General features: G+C 43.7%; 1 pseudogene; it reads left to right on the top strand.

Moving 5' to 3' along the window:
* Positions 1 to 1,039: 1,039 nt before the first annotated feature.
* On the top strand, positions 1,040 to 18,191 carry LOC137369681 (dendritic cell-specific transmembrane protein-like; annotated as a pseudogene).
* Positions 18,192 to 21,817: the final 3,626 nt, after the last annotated feature.

Here is a 21,817-nt window from a genome sequence, read left to right as displayed (position 1 = left end):
CATTGCCGGGGGCGGACAGTCTGGTCCTCCACGTGATCAGGAATCGCGGTGGCTCATTGGTGAGCAGTCCGCCCGCGCCCGCTGCAGATTTTGGCGGCGGGCTTATAAAATTCAGCCCGTTGCTCCTATCTCTAGCAGCAGTCTGGAAGGTGCCAGACGCATCAAAGTTCATAGCCATGATCACCTTCACAGCCACTGGTAATGCGAACCTTGCTCTGCAGAGTTGGCAGATTTCCGTGATGACCTTGTTAGTGAAGCAGAGACACCTCAAACATTGTTCATCACTGAAGGTCAGGTCGAAGTGCTCTCTGAACAGCCTGGGCAGATGTGGCCTCCTGCTCTTCTCCCCCTGCTCCTCCTCCCTGTTTGAGCAGCGTGTCCTGCTTTGTGTGGCCTCTGTTCATTGTCCCAGTCATGCATGATTCCAAAACGAAGGCCTACTATTGCACCCATGTGAGGCAGCGACTGGTTTGTACAGAAGCCTTGAAGTCAGCACCCACCACTCTGCTCCCTGTTGACTTTTGAAACTTGAAACAACTAAGGAAAGCAGCAAAAATATGTACATTTGTAGCAACAGCCAGAAGAAATCAACCAGCAACTGACTGTAAGTAGTTGCTGATCCCTTTAAATAGTGCTGTTTGGGAGTTCTTCATGCCGCTTTAACACGTGTTTAGCTGTGCGAAGCTGAGAGGTTGTATGCTGAAGCATGGAGTTCCAAAATGGCAGCAGTGGCATCAAAACAGCATTGCATGCTGATTGACATCATGATCTGCCTGCGGTGCATACTTCCGGGGGACATTAACTACACATGCACTCAGCTCCTTTACCAATAAGGCTTCACACGCTTCACGTCAGAAAAGTGTAAGCCTGCCGTGGATGCCATTTTGGAACCCTGAGGTCACTGGTAGCGCCCAAAAAAATGGATGCTCGTGTGGCCAATTTTTCATCTTATGTCTTTTCTAATGTGATTTCTGTTGGATTTACAGGGAGCATTATTTGAACAAAAATGCCTCTGCTCAAGATAATAACATAACTGTTGATGATTCTTTGGGACCTGTTTGCATCAGAACGAAAGTCTGGTTTAAAGAACATTCTGTGCCTGATCTCACTTTGTCTTCTGATGGGCATGGGAGCCAGTGGTGTCCTCTAACTGTGCTTGCGAGCATTACAATACAATCTCGGTGGCTCTGGCAGTGTGTGGAACCTTTGCTGCCATCATTCCTGGAGCTTTGTTTCTTTCAAAGAATCTCAGATGTTTCACTCTGATATTCCTCATTTCATGTGGGACACAACAAGGCCGCAATGCTCTGCTAACAGCTGGTACCAGTGTGGTGCTCTTTAACTGTGCCCAAAACAGCTTTCACAATTTAAGAGGATTGGCACAGTGCATTGTCTGCTACCTGGAGGATAAGCTGTCATCCATCAGAGATCTTTTGGAAAGATATATTGAAATAATTGAATGGCTATCCAAAATTGTAAATCGCCACTTATCAAATCAATTTGAGATTCTTTACCCTATTGAAAGGCAGAGAATAGACGAAGAGTTTCAAAACCATCTCAATGCAACCAGACATCACTTGGAGAATCTCAGTCACCGTATCACATCGACATTTGACACTGTGCTCCAGATTTCCAAAAGTTCTGTGGCCGCATTTGGTGTTTTGATGGTCATAGTATCCACTGGGCTCTATATCAAAATGTATGTGCAGAATATTGAATTTGAAAATGTATTCATTACAAAACAGTTTGTGGAGCTGGATGCAAGAAGAAGCAACCAAGGGAAAGCTCCTTTGTTTCCGCTAACTAAAAAGGAGCAGAAACGTTTCATTAAGGTCCCATTACTGCATTTAACAGCAAAGGAATGGAAAGTCACCTTGAAATTCTTTACTCCTATTTTTGCTAACTCACTTCTTTGGGCAATAATAATAGTGATTGATTATGGACTGTATCAGTTCATTTCTTCAATAAGAATTAATTTTGTATCTCTGCCTAAGATAACCCTTTGTTTGTCCTCACAAGTAAATACTTCGAGAACAAGCAAAAATCCTAGATAGATTTTGGTGTGGCAATTGGCTCAAATATGTAATATGAAAATAATAATGTATTTGACTTTTCCAGTTTTTAATGTGAACAACATCTAGCAGTGACGGTGAAGGAATGGTGATATAGTTCCAAGTCAGGATGGTGTGTGGCTTGGAGAAGAACCTGCAGGTGGTGGTGTTCCCATGCATTTGCTGCCCTTGATCTTCTTGGTGGTAGAGGTCATGGGTTTGAAAGGTGCTGTCGAAGGAGCCTTGGTGCATTGCTGCAGTGCATCTTGCAGATGGTACACACTGCTGCCACTGTGCGTCGGTGGTGGAAGGAGTGAATGTTTGTGGATCGGGTGCCAATCATGTGGGCTGCTTTGTCCTGGACGGTGTCGAACTTCTTGAGTGTTGTTGGAGCTGCACCCATCTAAGCAAGTAAAGAGTATGCCATCACACTCCTGACTTGTGCCTTGTAGATGATTGACAGGCTTTAGGAAGTCAGGAGCTGAGTTACTCACCACAGAATTCCTGGCCTCTGACCTGCTCTTGTAGCCACGGTATTTATGTGGCTACTCCAGTTCAGTTTCTGTTCAATGGATGTTGATACTAGGCAGGCAAATGATATGTTGGCCTTCATCACAAGGGGTTTTGAGTACAGGAGTAAAGAAGGGCGGCACAGTGGCGCAGTGGTTAGCACCGCAGCCTCACAGCTCCAGGGACCCGGGTTCGATTCCGGGTACTGCCTGTGTGGAGTTTGCAAGTTCTCCCTGTGTCTGCGTGGGTTTTCTCCGGGTGCTCCGGTTTCCTCCCACAAGCCAAAAGACTTGCAGGTTGATAGGTAAATTGGCCATTATAAATTGTCACTAGTATAGGTCGGTGGTAGGGAAATATAGGGACAGGTGGGGATGTTTGGTAGGAATGTGGGATTAGTGTAGGATTAGAATAAATGGGTGGTTGATGTTCGGCACAGACTCGGTGGGCCGAAGGGCCTGTTTCAGTGCTGTATCTCTAATCTAATCTAATCTAAAAAGTCTTGTATATAGCCTTGGTGAGATTGCACCTGGAGTATTGTGTACAGTTTTGGTCACATCATCTAAGGGAGGATTTAGTTGCCATAGAGGGAGTGCGCAACAGAGATTCACCAGATTGATTCCTGGGATGGCGGGATTGTCTTATGAGGAGAGATTGAGGAAACTGGGCCTGTATTCTCCAGAGTTTTGAAGAATGAGAGGTGATTTCATTGAAACTTACAAAATTCTAACAGGGTGTGACAGGGTGAATGTAGATAGGATGTTTCCCTGACTAGTTAGTCTGGAACCAGGGGACATAATCTCAGAATAAGGGATGGGCCATTTGAGACTGAGATGAGGAGGAACTTCTTCACTCAGAGGGTGGTGAATCTTTGGAATTCTTTTCCACAGCCCTCTGGGAATTGTCTATCACAGAGGGCTGTGGGAGCTCAATTATTGAGCATGTTCAAGACACAAATCAGTGGCTATCTGGATACTCATGACTTCAAGGGACTTGTAAAAAATGTGTTCATGGAATGTAGGTATCGCTGGCTAGGCCAGCATTTATTGCCCATTCCTAACTTCCCTTGAAAAGGTGGTGGTGAGTTGCTTTCTTAAACTGCTGCAGTCCTTGGGGTGTAGGTACTCCAACAGTGCTGTTATGGAGGGAGTTCCAGGATTTTGACCCAGCAACAGTGATGGAAAGGCAATATAGTTCCAAGATAGGATGGTGTGTGGCTTGGAGGGGAACTTTCATGTGGTGGTATTCCCATGCATCTGCTTTTCTTGTCCTTCTAGAAAGAGTTTGTGGGTTTGGAAGATGCTTTCGAAGGAGCCTTGGCGAGTTGCTGCAGTGCATCTTGTAGATGGTACTGCTGCTACTGTGCATCGTGGTGAAGGGAGTGAATATTGAAGGTGATGGATGGGGTGCCAATCAAGCGGGCTGCCTTGTCCTGGATGGTGTGAGCTTCTTGAGTGTTGTTGGAGCTGCACCCATCCAAGCAAGTGAAGCATATTCCATCACACTCCTGACTTGTACTTTGTTGATGGTAGACAGGCATTGGGGAGACAGGAGGTGAGTTACTCGCTGCAGAATTCCCAGCCTCTGACCTGCTCTTGTAGCCACAGTAGTTACGTGGCTGGTCCAGTTAAAGTCCTGATCAATTGTAACACCTGGGTATGTTGATAGTGGGGGATTCAGAGATGGTAATGCCATTGAACATCAAGGAGAGATGGTTAGATTCTCTCTTACTTGAGATGGTCATTGCCTGGCACTTGTGTGGCACGAATGTTACTTGTCACTTATCAGCCTAAGCCTGGATGTTGTCCAGGTCTTGCTGCATTTGGACACAAGCTGCTTCAGTATCTGAGGCTAGCGCAGGAAAGCAGTGTTCAGGTAGATGATCAGTCATGTTCTAATTGAATGGCGGAGCAGGTTCAACAGGGAAGGGATTACTGCTGCATTCTGAGTATAGATGGTGAGGGTGTAAGGATTGAGGGGAAAGGGCAACTCTGCATTCTGTATAAGAATAAGGGGAGAGTGGAAGCGACAACTCTGCATTATTAAGTGTATGGAGGGAAGGGGTTAACTCTGCATTATTTAGTCTATGGAAGGAAGGGTATAACTCTGTATTATTTAGTGTATGGGGGAAGGGGTTAACTCTGCATTATTTAGTCCATGGAAGGAAGGGTATAACTCTGTATTATTTAGTGTATGGGGGAAGGGGTTAACTCTGCATTATTTAGTCCACGGAAGGAAGGGTTTAACTCTGCATTATTTAGTGTATGGGGGGAAGGGGTTTATTTCTTTATTTATTTTATTTAGAGATACATCACGAAAATGGGCACTTCAGCCCACTGAGTCTGTGCCGACCAACAACCACCCAGTTATACTAATCCTACAGTAATCCCATATTTCCTACCACCTACCTACACGAGGGACAATTTACAACAGCCAATTTACCTATCACCTGCAAGTCTTTGGCTGTGGGAGGAAACCGGAGCACCCGGCGAAATCCCACGCAGTCACAGGGAGAACTTGCAAACTCCTACAGGCAGTACCCAGAATCGAACCCGGGTCCCTGGAGCTGTGAGGCTGCGGTACTAACCACTGCGCCACTGTGGAGCAAGGGGTTAACTCTGCATTATTTAGTGTATGGGGGGAAGGGGTCAATTCTGCATTATTTAGTGTATGGGGGGAAGGGGTCAACGCTGCATTATTTAGTGTATGGAGGGAAGGGGTCAGCTCGGCATTATTTAGTGCATGGGGGGGAAGGGGTCGATTCTGCATTATTTAGTGTATGGAAGGACGGGGTTATCTTTGCATTATTTAGTGTATGGAGGGAAGGGGTCAGCTCTGCATTATTTAGTGTATGGAAGGATGGTGTTAGCTTTGCATTATTTAGTGTATGGGGGGAAGGGGTCAATTCTGCATTATTTAGTGTATGGGGGGAAGGGGTCAACTCTGCATTATTTAGTGTATGGAAGGATGGGGTTATCTTTGCATTATTTAGTGTATGGAGGGAAGGGGTCAGCTCTGCATTATTTAGTGTATGGAAGGATGGTGTTAGCTTTGCATTATTTAGTGTATGGCGGGAAGGGGTCAACTCAGCATTATTTAGTGTATGGAAGGATGGGGTTATCTTTGCATTATTTAGTGTATGGGGGGAAGGGGTCAATTCTGCATTATTTAGTGTATGGGGGGAAGGGGTCAACTCTGCATTATTTAATGTATGGGGGAAGGGGTTATCTTTGCATTATTTAGTGTATGGCGGGAAGGGGTCAATTCTGCATTATTTAGTGTATGGAAGAATGGGGTTATCTTTGCATTATTTAGTGTATGGGGGAAGGGGTCAATTCTGCATTATTTAGTGCAGGGGGGAAGGGGTCAACTCAGCATTATTTAGTGTATGGAAGGATGGGGTTATCTTTGCATTATTTAGTGTATGGGGGGAAGCGGTCAACTCTGCATTATTTAGTGTATTGGGGGAAGGGGTCAATTCTGCATTATTTGGTGTATGAGGGGAAGGGGTCAATTCTGCATTATTTAGTGTATGGGGGGAAGGGGTCAATTCTGCATTATTTAGTGTTGGGGGAAGGGGTGAATTCTGCATTATTTAGTGTATGGGGGGAAGGGGTCAATTCTGCATTATTTAGTGTTTGGGGGAAGGGGTGAATTCTGCATTATTTAGTGTATAGGGGGAAGGGGTCAATTCTGCATTATTTAGTGTTTGGGGGAAGGGGTCAATTCTGCATTATTTAGTGTATGGGGGGAAGGGGTCAATTCTGCATTATTTAGTGTATGGAAGGATGGGGTTATCTTTGCATTATTTAGTGTATGGGGGGAGGGGTCAATTCTGCATTATTTAGTGTATGGGGGGAAGGAGTCAATTCTGCATTATTTAGTGTATGGAAGGATGGGGTTATCTTTGCATTATTTAGTATATGGAGGGAAGGGGTCAGCTCTGCATTATTTAGTGTATGGAAGGATGGTGTTAGCTTTGCATTATTTAGTGTATGGCGGGAAGGGGTCAACTCAGCATTATTTAGTGTATGGAAGGATGGGGTTATCTTTGCATTATTTAGTGTATGGGGGGAAGGGGTCAATTCTGCATTATTTAGTGTATGGGGGGAAGGGGTCAACTCTGCATTATTTAATGTATGGGGGAAGGGGTTATCTTTGCATTATTTAGTGTATGGCGGGAAGGGGTCAATTCTGCATTATTTAGTGTATGGAAGAATGGGGTTATCTTTGCATTATTTAGTGTATGGGGGAAGGGGTCAATTCTGCATTATTTAGTGTATGGCGGGAAGGGGTCAAATCTGCATTATTTAGTGCAGGGGGGGAAGGGGTCAACTCAGCATTATTTAGTGTATGGAAGGATGGGGTTAACTTTGCATTATTTAGTGTATGGGGGAAGGGGTCAATTCTGCATTATTTAGTGTATGGCGGGAAGGGGTCAATTCTGCATTATTTAGTGTATGGGGGGAAGGGGTCAATTCTGCATTATTTAGTGTATGGGGGGAAGGGGTCAATTCTGCATTATTTAGTGTATGGGGGGAAGGGGTCAACGCTGCATTATTTAGTGTATGGAGGGAAGGGGTCAGCTCGGCATTATTTAGTGCATGGGGGGGAAGGGGTCGATTCTGCATTATTTAGTGTATGGAAGGACGGGGTTATCTTTGCATTATTTAGTGTATGGAGGGAAGGGGTCAGCTCTGCATTATTTAGTGTATGGAAGGATGGTGTTAGCTTTGCATTATTTAGTGTATGGGGGGAAGGGGTCAATTCTGCATTATTTAGTGTTTGGGGGGAAGGGGTCAACTCTGCATTATTTAGTGTATGGAAGGATGGGGTTATCTTTGCATTATTTAGTGTATGGAGGGAAGGGGTCAGCTCTGCATTATTTAGTGTATGGAAGGATGGTGTTAGCTTTGCATTATTTAGTGTATGGCGGGAAGGGGTCAACTCAGCATTATTTAGTGTATGGAAGGATGGGGTTATCTTTGCATTATTTAGTGTATGGGGGGAAGGGGTCAATTCTGCATTATTTAGTGTATGGGGGGAAGGGGTCAACTCTGCATTATTTAATGTATGGGGGAAGGGGTTATCTTTGCATTATTTAGTGTATGGCGGGAAGGGGTCAATTCTGCATTATTTAGTGTATGGAAGAATGGGGTTATCTTTGCATTATTTAGTGTATGGGGGAAGGGGTCAATTCTGCATTATTTAGTGCAGGGGGGAAGGGGTCAACTCAGCATTATTTAGTGTATGGAAGGATGGGGTTATCTTTGCATTATTTAGTGTATGGGGGGAAGCGGTCAACTCTGCATTATTTAGTGTATTGGGGGAAGGGGTCAATTCTGCATTATTTGGTGTATGAGGGGAAGGGGTCAATTCTGCATTATTTAGTGTATGGGGGGAAGGGGTCAATTCTGCATTATTTAGTGTTGGGGGAAGGGGTGAATTCTGCATTATTTAGTGTATGGGGGGAAGGGGTCAATTCTGCATTATTTAGTGTTTGGGGGAAGGGGTGAATTCTGCATTATTTAGTGTATAGGGGGAAGGGGTCAATTCTGCATTATTTAGTGTTTGGGGGAAGGGGTCAATTCTGCATTATTTAGTGTATGGGGGGAAGGGGTCAATTCTGCATTATTTAGTGTATGGAAGGATGGGGTTATCTTTGCATTATTTAGTGTATGGGGGGAGGGGTCAATTCTGCATTATTTAGTGTATGGGGGGAAGGAGTCAATTCTGCATTATTTAGTGTATGGAAGGATGGGGTTATCTTTGCATTATTTAGTGTATGGAGGGAAGGGGTCAGCTCTGCATTATTTAGTGTATGGAAGGATGGTGTTAGCTTTGCATTATTTAGTGTATGGCGGGAAGGGGTCAACTCAGCATTATTTAGTGTATGGAAGGATGGGGTTATCTTTGCATTATTTAGTGTATGGGGGGAAGGGGTCAATTCTGCATTATTTAGTGTATGGGGGGAAGGGGTCAACTCTGCATTATTTAATGTATGGGGGAAGGGGTTATCTTTGCATTATTTAGTGTATGGCGGGAAGGGGTCAATTCTGCATTATTTAGTGTATGGAAGAATGGGGTTATCTTTGCATTATTTAGTGTATGGGGGAAGGGGTCAATTCTGCATTATTTAGTGTATGGCGGGAAGGGGTCAAATCTGCATTATTTAGTGCAGGGGGGGAAGGGGTCAACTCAGCATTATTTAGTGTATGGAAGGATGGGGTTATCTTTGCATTATTTAGTGTATGGGGGGAAGCGGTCAACTCTGCATTATTTAGTGTATTGGGGGAAGGGGTCAATTCTGCATTATTTGGTGTATGGGGGGAAGGGGTCAATTCTGCATTATTTAGTGTATGGGGGGAAGGGGTCAATTCTGCATTATTTAGTGTTGGGGGAAGGGGTGAATTCTGCATTATTTAGTGTATGGGGGGAAGGGGTCAATTCTGCATTATTTAGTGTTTGGGGGAAGGGGTGAATTCTGCATTATTTAGTGTATGGGGGGAAGGGGTCAATTCTGCATTATTTAGTGTTTGGGGGAAGGGGTCAATTCTGCATTATTTAGTGTATGGGGGGAAGGGGTCAATTCTGCATTATTTAGTGTATGGAAGGATGGGGTTATCTTTGCATTATTTAGTGTATGGGGGGAAGGGGTCAATTCTGCATTATTTAGTATATGGGGGGAAGGGGTCAATTCTGCATTATTTAGTGTATGGAAGGATGGGGTTATCTTTGCATTATTTAGTGTATGGGGGGAAGCGGTCAACTCTGCATTATTTAGTGTATTGGGGGAAGGGGTCAATTCTGCATTATTTGGTGTATGGGGGAAGGGGTCAATTCTGCATTATTTAGTGTATGGGGGAAGGGGTCAATTCTGCATTATTTAGTGTTTGGGGGAAGGGGTGAATTCTGCATTATTTAGTGTATGGGGGGAAGGGGTCAATTCTGCATTATTTAGTGTTTGGGGGAAGGGGTCAATTCAGCATTATTTAGTGTATGGGGGGAAGGGGTCAATTCTGCATTATTTAGTGTATGGAAGGATGGGGTTATCTTTGCATTATTTAGTGTATGGGGGGAGGGGTCAATTCTGCATTATTTAGTATATGGGGGGAAGGGGTCAATTCTGCATTATTTAGTGTATGGTAGGATGGGGTTATCTTTGCATTATTTAGTGTATGGAGGGAAGGGGTGAACTCTGCATTATTTAATGTATGGAGGGAAGGGGTCAATTCTGCGTTATTTAGTGTATGGGGGGAAGGGGTCAATTCTGCATTATTTAGTGTATGGAAGGATGGGGTTATCTTTGCATTATTTAGTGTATGGAGGGAAGGGGTCAACTCAGCATTATTTAGTGTATGGAAGGATGGGGTTATCTTTGCATTATTTAGTGTATGGGGGGAAGGGGTCAATTCTGCATTATTTAGTGTATGGAAGGATGGGGTTATCTTTGCATTATTTAGTGTATGGAGGGAAGGGGTCAACTCAGCATTATTTAGTGTATGGAAGGATGGGGTTATCTTTGCATTATTTAGTGTATGGGGGGAAGGGGTCAATTCTGCATTATTTAGTGTTTGGGGGAAGGGGTCAACTCTGCATTATTTAATGTATGGGAGAAGGGGTTATCTTTGCATTATTTAGTGTATGGGGGGAAGGGTCAATTCTGCATTATTTAGTGTATGGAAGAATGGGGTTATCTTTGCATTATTTAGTGTATGGGGGAAGGGGTCAATTCTGCATTATTTAGTGTATGGAAGAATGGGGTTATCTTTGCATTATTTAGTGCATGGGGGAAGGGGTCAATTCTGCATTATTTAGAGTATGGAGGAATGGGGTTATCTTTGCATTATTAAGTGTTTGGGGGAAGGGGTCAATTCTGCATTATTTAGAGTATGGAAGAATGGGGTTATCTTTGCATTATTTAGTGTATGGGGGAAGGGGTCAATTCTGCATTATTTAGTGTATGGGAGAAGGGGTCAATTCTGCATTATTTAATGTATGGGGGGAAGGGGTCAATTCTGCATTATTTAGTGTATGGAAGAATGGGGTTAGCTTTGCATTATTTAGTGTATGGGGGGAAGGGGTCAATTCTGCATTATTTCGTGTATGGGGGAAGGGGTCAACTCGGCATTATTTAATGTATGGGGGAAGGGGTTATCTTTGCATTATTTAGTGTATGGGGGGAAGGGTCAATTCTGCATTATTTAGTTTATGGAAGAATGGGGTTATATTTGCATTATTTAGTGTTTGGGGGAAGGGGTCAAACCTGCATTATTTAGTGTATGGGGGAAGGGGTCAATTCTGCATTATTTAGTGTATGGAAGAATGGGGTTAGCTTTGCATTATTTAGTGTATGGAAGAATGGGGTTATCTTTGCATTATTTAGTATATGGGGGAAGGGGTCAAATCTGCATTATTTAGTGCATGGGGGGAAGGGGTCAATTCTGCATTATTTAGTGTATGGGGGAAGGGGTCAATTCTGCATTATTTAGTGTATTGGGGGAAGGGGTCAATTCTGCATTATTTAGTGTATGGCGGGAAGGGGTCAATTCTGCATTATTTAGTGTTGGGGGAAGGGGTCAATTCTGCATTATTTAGTGTATGGGGGAAGGGGTCAATTCTGCATTCTTTAGTGTTGGGGGAAGGGGTCAACTCTGCATTATTTAATGTATGGGGGGAAGGGGTCAATTCTGCATTATTTAGTGTTTGGGGGAAGGGGTGAATTCTGCATTATTTAGTGTATGGGGGGAAGGGGTCAATTCTGCATTATTTAGTATATGGGGGGAAGGGGTCAATTCTGCATTATTTAGTATATGGGGGGAAGGGGTCAATTCTGCATTATTTAGTATATGGAGGGAAGGGGTCAACTCTGCATTATTTAGTGTATGGGGGGAAGGGGTCAATTCTGCATTATTTATTGTATGGGGGGAAGGGGTCAATTCTGCATTATTTATTGTATGGGGGGAAGGGGTCAATTCTGCATTATTTAGTGTATGGGGAGAAGGGGTCAATTCTGCATTATTTAGTGTATGGGGGAAGGGGTCAATTCTGCATTATTTAGTGTTGGGGGAAGGGGTCAATTCTGCATTATTTAATGTATGGGGGGAAGGGGTCAATTCTGCATTATTTAGTGTTTGGGGGAAGGGGTGAATTCTGCATTATTTAGTGTATGGGGGAAGGGGTCAATTCTGCATTATTTAGTGTATGGGGGGAAGGGGTCAATTCTGCATTATTTAGTGTATGGGGGAAGGGGTCAATTCTGCATTATTTAGTGTATGGGGGGAAGGGGTCAATTCTGCATTATTTAGTGTTTGGGGGAAGGGGTGAATTCTGCATTATTTAGTGTATGGGGGAAGGGGTCAATTCTGCATTATTTAGTGTATGGGGGGAAGGGGTCAATTCTGCATTATTTAGTGTATTGGGGGAAGGGGTCAATTCTGCATTATTTAGTGTATGGGGGAAGGGGTCAATTCTGCATTATTTAGTGTTGGGGGAAGGGGTCAATTCTGCATTATTTAATGTATGGGGGGAAGGGGTCAATTCTGCATTATTTAGTTTTTGGGGGAAGGGGTGAATTCTGCATTATTTAGTGTATGGGGGAAGGGGTCAATTCTGCATTATTTAGTGTTTGGGGGAAGGGGTCAATTCTGCATTATTTAGTGTATGGGGGGAAGGGGTCAATTCTGCATTATTTAGTGTATGGGGGAAGGGGTCAATTCTGCATTATTTAGTGTATGGGGGAAGGGGTCAATTCTGCATTATTTAGTGTATGGGGGGAAGGGGTCAATTCTGCATTATTTAGTGTATGGGGGAAGGGGTCAATTCTGCATTATTTAGTGTATGGGGGGAAGGGGTCAATTCTGCATTATTTAGTGTTTGGGGGAAGGGGTCAATTCTGCATTATTTAGTGTATGGGGGAAGGGGTCAATTCTGCATTATTTAGTGTATGGGGGGAAGGGGTCAATTCTGCATTATTTAGTGTTTGGGGGAAGGGGTGAATTCTGCATTATTTAGTGTATGGGGGAAGGGGTCAATTCTGCATTATTTAGTGTATGGGGGGAAGGGGTCAATTCTGCATTATTTAGTGTATGGAAGGATGGGGTTATCTTTGCATCATTTAGTGTATGGGGGAAGGGTCAATTCTGCATTATTTAGTATATGGGGGTAGGGGTCAATTCTGCATTATTTAGTATATGGGGGAAGGGGTCAATTCTGCATTATTTAGTATATGGAGGGAAGGGGTCATCTCTGCATTATTTAGTGTATGGGGGGAAGGGGTCAATTCTGCATTATTTATTGTATGGGGGGAAGGGGTCAATTCTGCATTATTTAGTGTATGGGGGGAAGGGGTCAATTCTGCATTATTTAGTGTATGGGGGGAAGGGGTCAATTCTGCATTATTTATTGTATGGGGGGAAGGGGTCAATTCTGCATTATTTAGTGTTTGGGGAGAAGGGGTCAATTCTCCATTATTTAGTGTATGGGGGGATGGGGTCAATTCTGCATTATTTAGTGTATGGGGGGAAGGGGTCAATTCTGCATTATTTAGTGTTTGGGGAGAAGGGGTCAATTCTGCATTATTTAGTGTATGGGGGGAAGGGGTCAATTCTGCATTATTTATTGTATGGGGGGAAGGGGTCAATTCTGCATTATTTAGTGTATGGGGAGAAGGGGTCAATTCTGCATTATTTAGTGTATGGAAGGATGGGGTTATCTTTGCATTATTTAGTGTTTGGGGAGAAGGGGTCAATTCGGCATTATTTAGTGTATGGGCGGAAGGGGTCAATTCTGCATTATTTATTGTATGGGGGGAAGGGGTCAATTCTGCATTATTTAGTGTATGGGGAGAAGGGGTCAATTCTGCATTATTTAGTGTATGGAAGGATGGGGTTATCTTTGCATTATTTAGTGTATGGGGAGAAGGGGTCAATTCGGCATTATTTAGTTTATGGGGGGAAGGGGTCAATTCTGCATTCTTTCTGGTATGGCGGGAAGGGGTGAATTCTGAATTATTTAGTATATGGGGGGAAGGGGTCAATTCTGCATTATTTAGTATATGGGGGTAGGGGTCAATTCTGCATTATTTAGTATATGGGGGAAGGGGTCAATTCTGCATTATTTAGTATATGGAGGGAATGGGTCATCTCTGCATTATTTAGTGTATGGGGGGAAGGGGTCAATTCTGCATTATTTATTGTATGGGGGGAAGGGGTCAATTCTGCATTATTTAGTGTATGGGGGGAAGGGGTCAATTCTGCATTATTTAGTGTATGGGGGGAAGGGGTCAATTCTGCATTATTTATTGTATGGGGGGAAGGGGTCAATTCTGCATTATTTAGTGTTTGGGGAGAAGGGGTCAATTCTCCATTATTTAGTGTATGGGGGGATGGGGTCAATTCTGCATTATTTAGTGTATGGGGGGAAGGGGTCAATTCTGCATTATTTAGTGTTTGGGGAGAAGGGGTCAATTCTGCATTATTTAGTGTATGGGGGGAAGGGGTCAATTCTGCATTATTTATTGTATGGGGGGAAGGGGTCAATTCTGCATTATTTAGTGTATGGGGAGAAGGGGTCAATTCTGCATTATTTAGTGTATGGAAGGATGGGGTTATCTTTGCATTATTTAGTGTTTGGGGAGAAGGGGTCAATTCGGCATTATTTAGTGTATGGGGGGAAGGGGTCAATTCTGCATTATTTATTGTATGGGGGGAAGGGGTCAATTCTGCATTATTTATTGTATGGTAGGTTGGGGTTATCTTTGCATTATTTAGTGTATGGAGGGAAGGGGTGAACTCTGCATTATTTAATGTATGGAGGGAAGGGGTCAATTCTGCGTTATTTAGTGTATGGGCGAAGGGGTCAATTCTGCATTATTTCGTGTATGGAAGGATGGGGTTATCTTTGCATTATTTAGTGTATGGAGGGAAGGGGTGAACTCTGCATTATTTAATGTATGGAGGGAAGGGGTCAATTCTGCGTTATATAATGTATGGGGGAAGGGGTCAATTCTGCATTATTTAGTGTATGGAAGGATGGGGTTATCTTTGCATTATTTAGTGTATGGGGAGAAGGGGTCAATTCTGCATTATTTAGTGTATGGAAGGATGGGGTTATCTTTGCATTATTTAGTGTATGGGGAGAAGGGGTCAATTCGGCATTATTTAGTTTATGGGGGGAAGGGGTCAATTCTGCATTCTTTCTGGTATGGCGGGAAGGGGTGAATTCTGAATTATTTAGTATATGGGGGGAAGGGGTCAATTCTGCATTATTTATTGTATGGTAGGTTGGGGTTATCTTTGCATTATTTAGTGTATGGAGGGAAGGGGTGAACTCTGCATTATTTAATGTATGGAGGGAAGGGGTCAATTCTGCGTTATTTAGTGTATGGGCGAAGGGGTCAATTCTGCATTATTTCGTGTATGGAAGGATGGGGTTATCTTTGCATTATTTAGTGTATGGAGGGAAGGGGTGAACTCTGCATTATTTAATGTATGGAGGGAAGGGGTCAATTCTGCGTTATATAATGTATGGGGGAAGGGGTCAATTCTGCATTATTTAGTGTATGGAAGGATGGGGTTATCTTTGCATTATTTAGTGTATGGAGGGAAGGTGTCAATTCTGCATTATTTAGTGTATGGAAGGATGGGGTTATCTTTGCATTATTTAATGTATGGAGGGAAGGGGTCAATTCTGCATTATTTAGTGTCTGGAAGGATGGGGTTATCTTTGCATTATTTAGTGTATGGGGGGAAGGGGTCACTCCTGAATTATTTAATGTATGGAAGGATGGGGTTATCTTTGCATTATTTAGTGTTTGGGGGGAAGGGGTCAACTCTGCATTATTTAGTGTATGGCAGGAAGGGGTCAATTCTGCATTATTTAGTGTATGGAAGGATGGGGTTATCTTTGCATTATTTAGTGTATGGGGGGAAGGGGTCACTCCTGCATTATTTAGTGTATGGAAGGATGGGGTTATCTTTGCATTATTTAGTGTTTGGGGGGAAGGGGTCAATTCTGCATTATTTAGTACATGGGGGGAAGGGGTCAATTCTGCATTATTTAGTGTATGGGGGGAAGGGGTCAATTCTGCATTATTTGGAATTGTTTGCCGGGCTGGCAGCCTTTTAAAAGTGGCACCACCATCTACTCCGGCATCAGGTGACGCTATGATTATTACCTCCATTGCCACCCTGGCTACGTGTTTGGGGAGCAGTCACTGTCAATATGTTAATTGGTCGCCCGCCACGTATTTGAGCTCGAGCTCAAGCAGTTGGAGACACATTTTGCACATGTGATCCATCAAGACACTTGGGCTGTCATGAAGTTCCCACATTGCACAGAAATTGCAAGCAACAGGTCTCAGCTGCCCATTCAGCATCTAACAAATCTCTACTCCCTCTTTTAGAATCTGGTTAGTACCTTGGCTAAACTATTAATTTTAATTAATGCCTCTAGACATGCTTGTTGCTAAGGCTCATATTATAATTCATCTTGTACAATGATTGATATCGGATAGGCCACCCATTGCACACCCCTTCCAATTTCCATATTAATGATCTGATATCAGTCATTTCACACTATCAGCAAAAGTTGAAATTACCCCTCAGGTCTTTAAATAAAAACTAATATCCTGAATAGTTGCTAAGCAATCCATAAAATGTTGCCAAGAATACAGAATTTTAGCTTTAGGCTGAGGTTGCTTTCTTTGGAGCAGAGGAGACTGAGGTGTATAAAATTATGAGGGGCCGAGTTAGAGTGGATAAGGAAGGAACTATTTTCCTTAGCAGAGAGGTCAGTAACTAGAGGGTATAGGTTTAAAGTAATTGGCAGATGGATTAGATGGGGGTTGAAGAGACTTTTTCACCCAGAGGGTGGTGGGTTTTGGACATCACTGCCTGAAAGGGTGGTAGAGGCAGAAACGCCTATTGCATTTAAAAAATAGTTGAATATGCACATGATGTGCCTTAACCTACCGGGTACAGACCAAGAGTTGGAAAGTAGGACTAGGATGGGTAGCTGTTTTTTTGGCTAGCACGGACATGATGGGCTGATGTGCCACAAATTTTCTATGTCTGTCTGTAATTTATTTTAGACACTGCGATCATTTGCAATCAGGCAAGCAATGTTCTACATATATAACGTAGCAACTATTACTCCTTCTGTTAACATCATAATGGCCAAGAGAAACAGTGAGCCCGATTTTATTACATACGAACATTTGAACATATGAATTAGGAGCTGGAGTAAGCCACTCGGCCCCTCAAGCCGGCTTCGCCATTCAACAAGATTGCTGATTATAATCTCAACTCCACATTACCGCCTACCCCCGATAGCCTTTTACCCCCTTGCGTATCACGAATCTATCTACCTGTGCCTTAAAAATATTCAAAGATTCTGCTTCCACTTCCTTTTGAGGAAGAGAGATCCAAAGACTCATGACCGTCTGAGAGAAAAAATTTCTCCTCCTTTCTCCTCATGCTTATTTTTAAGTTGTGACCCCTAGTGCTAGATTCTCCCACAAGAGGAAACATCCTTTCCACATCCACACTGTCAAGACCCGTCAGGATCTTATATGTTTCTATCGGGTCACCTCTTACTCTTCTAAATTCCAGCGGATACAAGCCTAGACTGTCCAACCTTTCCTCATAAGACAACCTGCTCGTTCCAGGTATTAGTCTAGTAAACCTTCTCTGAACTGCTTCCAATGCATTTACATCCTTCCTTAGGGCAGCACAGTGGCGCAGTGTTTAGCACCGCAGCCTCACAGCTCCAGCGACCCGGGTTCAATTCTGGGTACTGCCTGTGTGGAGTTTACAAGTTCTTCCTGTGTCTGCGTGGGTTTCCTCCGGGTGCTCCGGTTTCCTCCCACATGCCAAAGACTTGCAGGTTGATAGGTAAATTGGCCATTAGCAATTTCCCCGAGTATAGGTAGGGAAATATAGGGACAGGTGGGGATGTGGTAGGAATATGGGATTAGTGTAGGATTAGTATAAATGGGTGGTTGATGGGTGGCACAGACTCAGTGGGCCGAAGGGCCTGTTTCAGTGCTGTATCTCTAAATTAAACTAAACTAAATAAGAAGACCAATACTGTACACAGTACTCTAGATGTGGTTTCACGAATGCCCTGTATAACTGAAGTATAATCTCTACATTTGTAATCAATTTTCCTTGCAATAAATGATAACATTCTATTAGTTTTCCTAATTACATGCTGTACTTGCATACTAACCTTTTGTGATTCATGCACTAGGACACCCAGATTCCTCTGCATCTCTGAGCTCTGCAATCTCTCACCATTTAGATAATATGCTTCTTTTTTATTCTTCCCGCCAAAATGGACAATTTCACATTTTCGTGGGTGCAGTGGCATGAGAATGGTGCATGTGAGCCCTGAAGTGGACGTCAGGGCTGGTTGATATTAATGGGCGGGCCTCATTTCTACAAATTTTCTCCGATTTCCCCCTGAACACAGCCAGATCCAGCAGGAGGCTGCAGCCGGAAATCCTCAGGTAAGTGGATGGGGAGACCTCCGGGCACGATCAGGGAGGGCACCCACGGCAATGAGGCCCATGGCTTTTATATGAGGCCCAGAAGAGCACTCCTGTTTCTCCTTGCCCACAAGGAAATCTGAAATAAAATTTAATTATTTACCTCTGGGCCTCTTCTGACGCAACTTCCCAAAATTCAATTTTCCCATGAATTGGCCTAGGATTTTTTTTAATTCACTTTCTGTTTTTCCTTGGCGATTACATCACTTCAGGTTGGTATTGGTGTTGTGTTGCATAATTGCAGCATGGATGAATGGGATAGACTGAATGGGCCAGTTGATCTATTTTGACCATCTTTTTTGTATGTTCATACATAACACCAGAGATGTCTTATTTAAAAAGGAGACTCTTGATTTTTCAGCAAAATCCAGTTGTCATAATTTTCTACTAATTTTTCTGATAGCATTTACTTATCTTTGCAATAATATCTAGAAAATGAAAATGTCAGGGAATAAGAAATTGAAATTAGCCTCCAGACATATTACTTATGGTATTTGGGGTAGATTTTCACTTTGTGCGATAGTGTAAGGTGGGTGAATGTGAATTGGCAGCCCATTTAACATAGAATCATATAGAATCTTACAGCACAGAATCTTACATCATGCCAATGCCAGTTCTTTGAAAGAGGTATTCATTTAGTCAGAAGCTTTTTCCTAGGGTGGAAGAGTCAGTTACTAGGGGACATAGGTTTAAGGTGCGAGGGGCAAAGTTTAGAGGGGATATGCGAGGCAAGTTTTTTACACAGAGGGTGGTGAGTGCCTGGAACTTGCTGCCAGGGGAGGTGGTGGAAGCAGATACGATAGCGACGTTTAAGAGACATCTTGACAAATACATGAATAGGAAGGGAATAGAGGGATACGGGCCCCGGAAGTGCAGAAGGTGTTAGTTTAGGCAGGCATCAAGATCGGCGCAGGCTTGGAGGGCCGAATGGCCTGTTCCTGTGCTGTACTGTTCTTTGTTCTTCGTTCTTTGTTCTTGTCACTATACTGAAAACTGATTTAGTGACATACCTGCCATTGTTTTTGCTTGTATAAGTAGTCAGTCTCTGCCCACACACTTGATGTAGCAATGCAGAGTATACTGGATAGATGTCCATCCATCAGGAGAGTGATTTTGATCTCTCTCTCTGTCTCCCCCTCTCTGTGTTGTTCCCCCCCTCTGTGTCGTCCTCAGTCTGTGATCCCCCCGTCCCCCCTCTCTGCCCCCCTCTCTGTTTCCCCTCTCTCTCTCTCTGTTCCCCCACCCCATCTCTCTCTCTCTTTGTCCCCCCCCCCCCCCCCCGCCCCTCCTCCCCGCCCTCTCTCTCTGACAGTTGCACTGAGCAGGAGCGTTCAGCACAGCAGCTTTGTGCTCGGTCAGTTTGTTTAAAAATATCGCGCTGAGTTTCACAGCGCACAGCTGCTGAAGCAGGAATGCGCTTCCCAACATCGGACAGATTCGGGGTTTTCCGACGGGCTTTTAAAAAAAGTCAGAAAACCCTGAATCTGTCAAAGTTGGGAAGCGCATTCCTGCTTCACCAGCTGTGAAACTGACTTGTGATGCTTTTAAGAAGGCCGGTCTGCAAGAAGAAGACAAAAGGAGATTTCCCATCTCCAGTTACAGAGCCCTGCGAGGATGAGGAATGGCCCAGGTACAGTTTACAGCCGTGGGAAACATTTGGCGGGCCGGATCCTGGTCAGTGGGTCTTATGTTAGACAACCCTGCTCTACACCCTCTAAAGCTTTGATGTCTTTTCTAACATTTGCTGGCTGGAATCTCCCTTGATTTTTATTTCCAAGTGGTACAGATGTAAATGGGTTGCTGAATTGCAATCAGCCATTTTACACTATTGCACAAAGTCAAAATCTACCCCTATAACTTTAATGGGTCTGGAACTACCTAATCTTTTTGACTTTAGTTCCCAACAAGATAGTCAGACTGGCAGATAGACTCTTCTGAGGACCTGAAAACTCCTTTGTGTAAAAATCTGGAAGCTTTAAAGCACTTTGATGCTTATCAAGGTCGAGACTAAAAATCAGCAGGCATAGCAAAAGTAAAATAAAATCATTTGTTGTCACTGCAGGTGATGGTTAGCTATTGAATACAGGATACATGCTCGGTCACATTTGAGTATGCTGTATAGATATAACCTACTGACGCACAAGATATATGCTATATTGTAACTGATCTTTGTAAAATAATACAATCATAAAATACTGCAACACAGAAGGAGGCCATTTGATCCATCGGGTCTGCACCAGCTCTTTCAATGAACAATCCAGTTAGTCCCATTCCCTGCTCTTTCCCCATATCCCTGTAAGTTTTTCTCCTTCAAGTATTAATCCAATTCCCTTCTGTAAGGTACTATTGAATCTATAGCCACCACCCTATCAGGCAGTGCCTACCAATCCTAACTACTTGTTGCTTAAGGACATTGTACAAGAAGGACAGGTTACATCTAAACTGGAGGGGCACAAATATCCTGGCTGCGAGGTTTGCTAGCGTCACTCGGGAGGGTTTAAACTAGTATGGCAGGGAGGGTGGGAACCAGAGCAGTAGGACAGCAAGTGAAATAAACGAAGGGGAACTAGTAAATAAGGCCAGGAAGACTAAGAGGAAGAGCAGGCAGGGAGATGTTGTGGAGCACAGCGGGACTGGTGGTCTGAAGTGCATTTGTTTCAATGCGAGAAGTATAACAGGTAAGGCAGATGAACTTAGAGCTTGGATTAGTACTTGGAACTATGATGTTGTTGCTATTACAGAGACTTGGTTGAGGGAAGGACAGGATTGGCAGTTAAATGTTCCAGGATTTAGAAGCTTCAGGCGGGATAGAGGGGGATGTAAAAGGGGTGGGGGAGTTGCATTACTGGTTAAGGAGAATATCACAGCTGTACTATGGGAGGACACCTCGGAGGAGTCATGCAGCGAGGCAATATGGGTGGAGCTCCGGAATAGGAAGGGTGCAGTCACGATGTTGGGGGTTTTCTACAGGCCTCCCAACAGCCAGCGGGAGGTAGAGGAGCAGATATGCAGACAGATTTTGGAAAGATGTAAAGGTAACAGGGTTGTAGTGGTGGGTGATTTTAACCCCCTATATTGACTTAGTGCTAGGGGCTTGGATGGGGTAGAATTTGTAAGGAGCATCCAGGAGGGCTTCTTGAAACAATACGTAGATAGTCCAACTCGGGATGAGGCCGTACTGGACCTGGTATTGGGGAATGAGCCCGGCCAGGTGGTCGAAGTTTCAGTAGGGGAGCATTTCGGGAACAGTGACCATAATTCCATAAGTTTTAAGGTACTTGTGGATAAGGAAATAAGTAGTCCTCGGGTGAAGGTGCTTAATTGGGGGAAGGCTAATGAGAACAATATTAGGCAGGAACTGAAGAATTTAGATTGGGGGCGGCTGTTTGAGGGTAAATCAACATCTGACATGTGGGAGTATTTCAAACGTCAGTTGATTAGAATCCAGGACCAGCATGTTCCTGTGAGGAAGAAGGATAAGTTTGTCAAGTTTCAGGAACCATAGATAACGCGGGATATTGTGAGCCTCGTCAAAAAGAAAAAGGAAGCATTCGTAAGGGCTGGAAGGCTAGGAACAGACGAATCCCTTGAGGAATATAAAGACAGTAGGAAGGAACTTAAGCAAGGAGTCAGGAGGGCTAAAAGGGGTTATGAGAAGCCATTGGTAAACAGGATTAAGGAAAATCCCAAGGCTTTTTATACGTATATA

Source organism: Heterodontus francisci, chromosome 5, assembly GCF_036365525.1.
Source record: "Heterodontus francisci isolate sHetFra1 chromosome 5, sHetFra1.hap1, whole genome shotgun sequence".
Classification (NCBI taxonomy): Eukaryota; Metazoa; Chordata; class Chondrichthyes; order Heterodontiformes; family Heterodontidae; genus Heterodontus; species Heterodontus francisci.
This window is presented reverse-complemented; position numbering and strand designations above follow the sequence as displayed.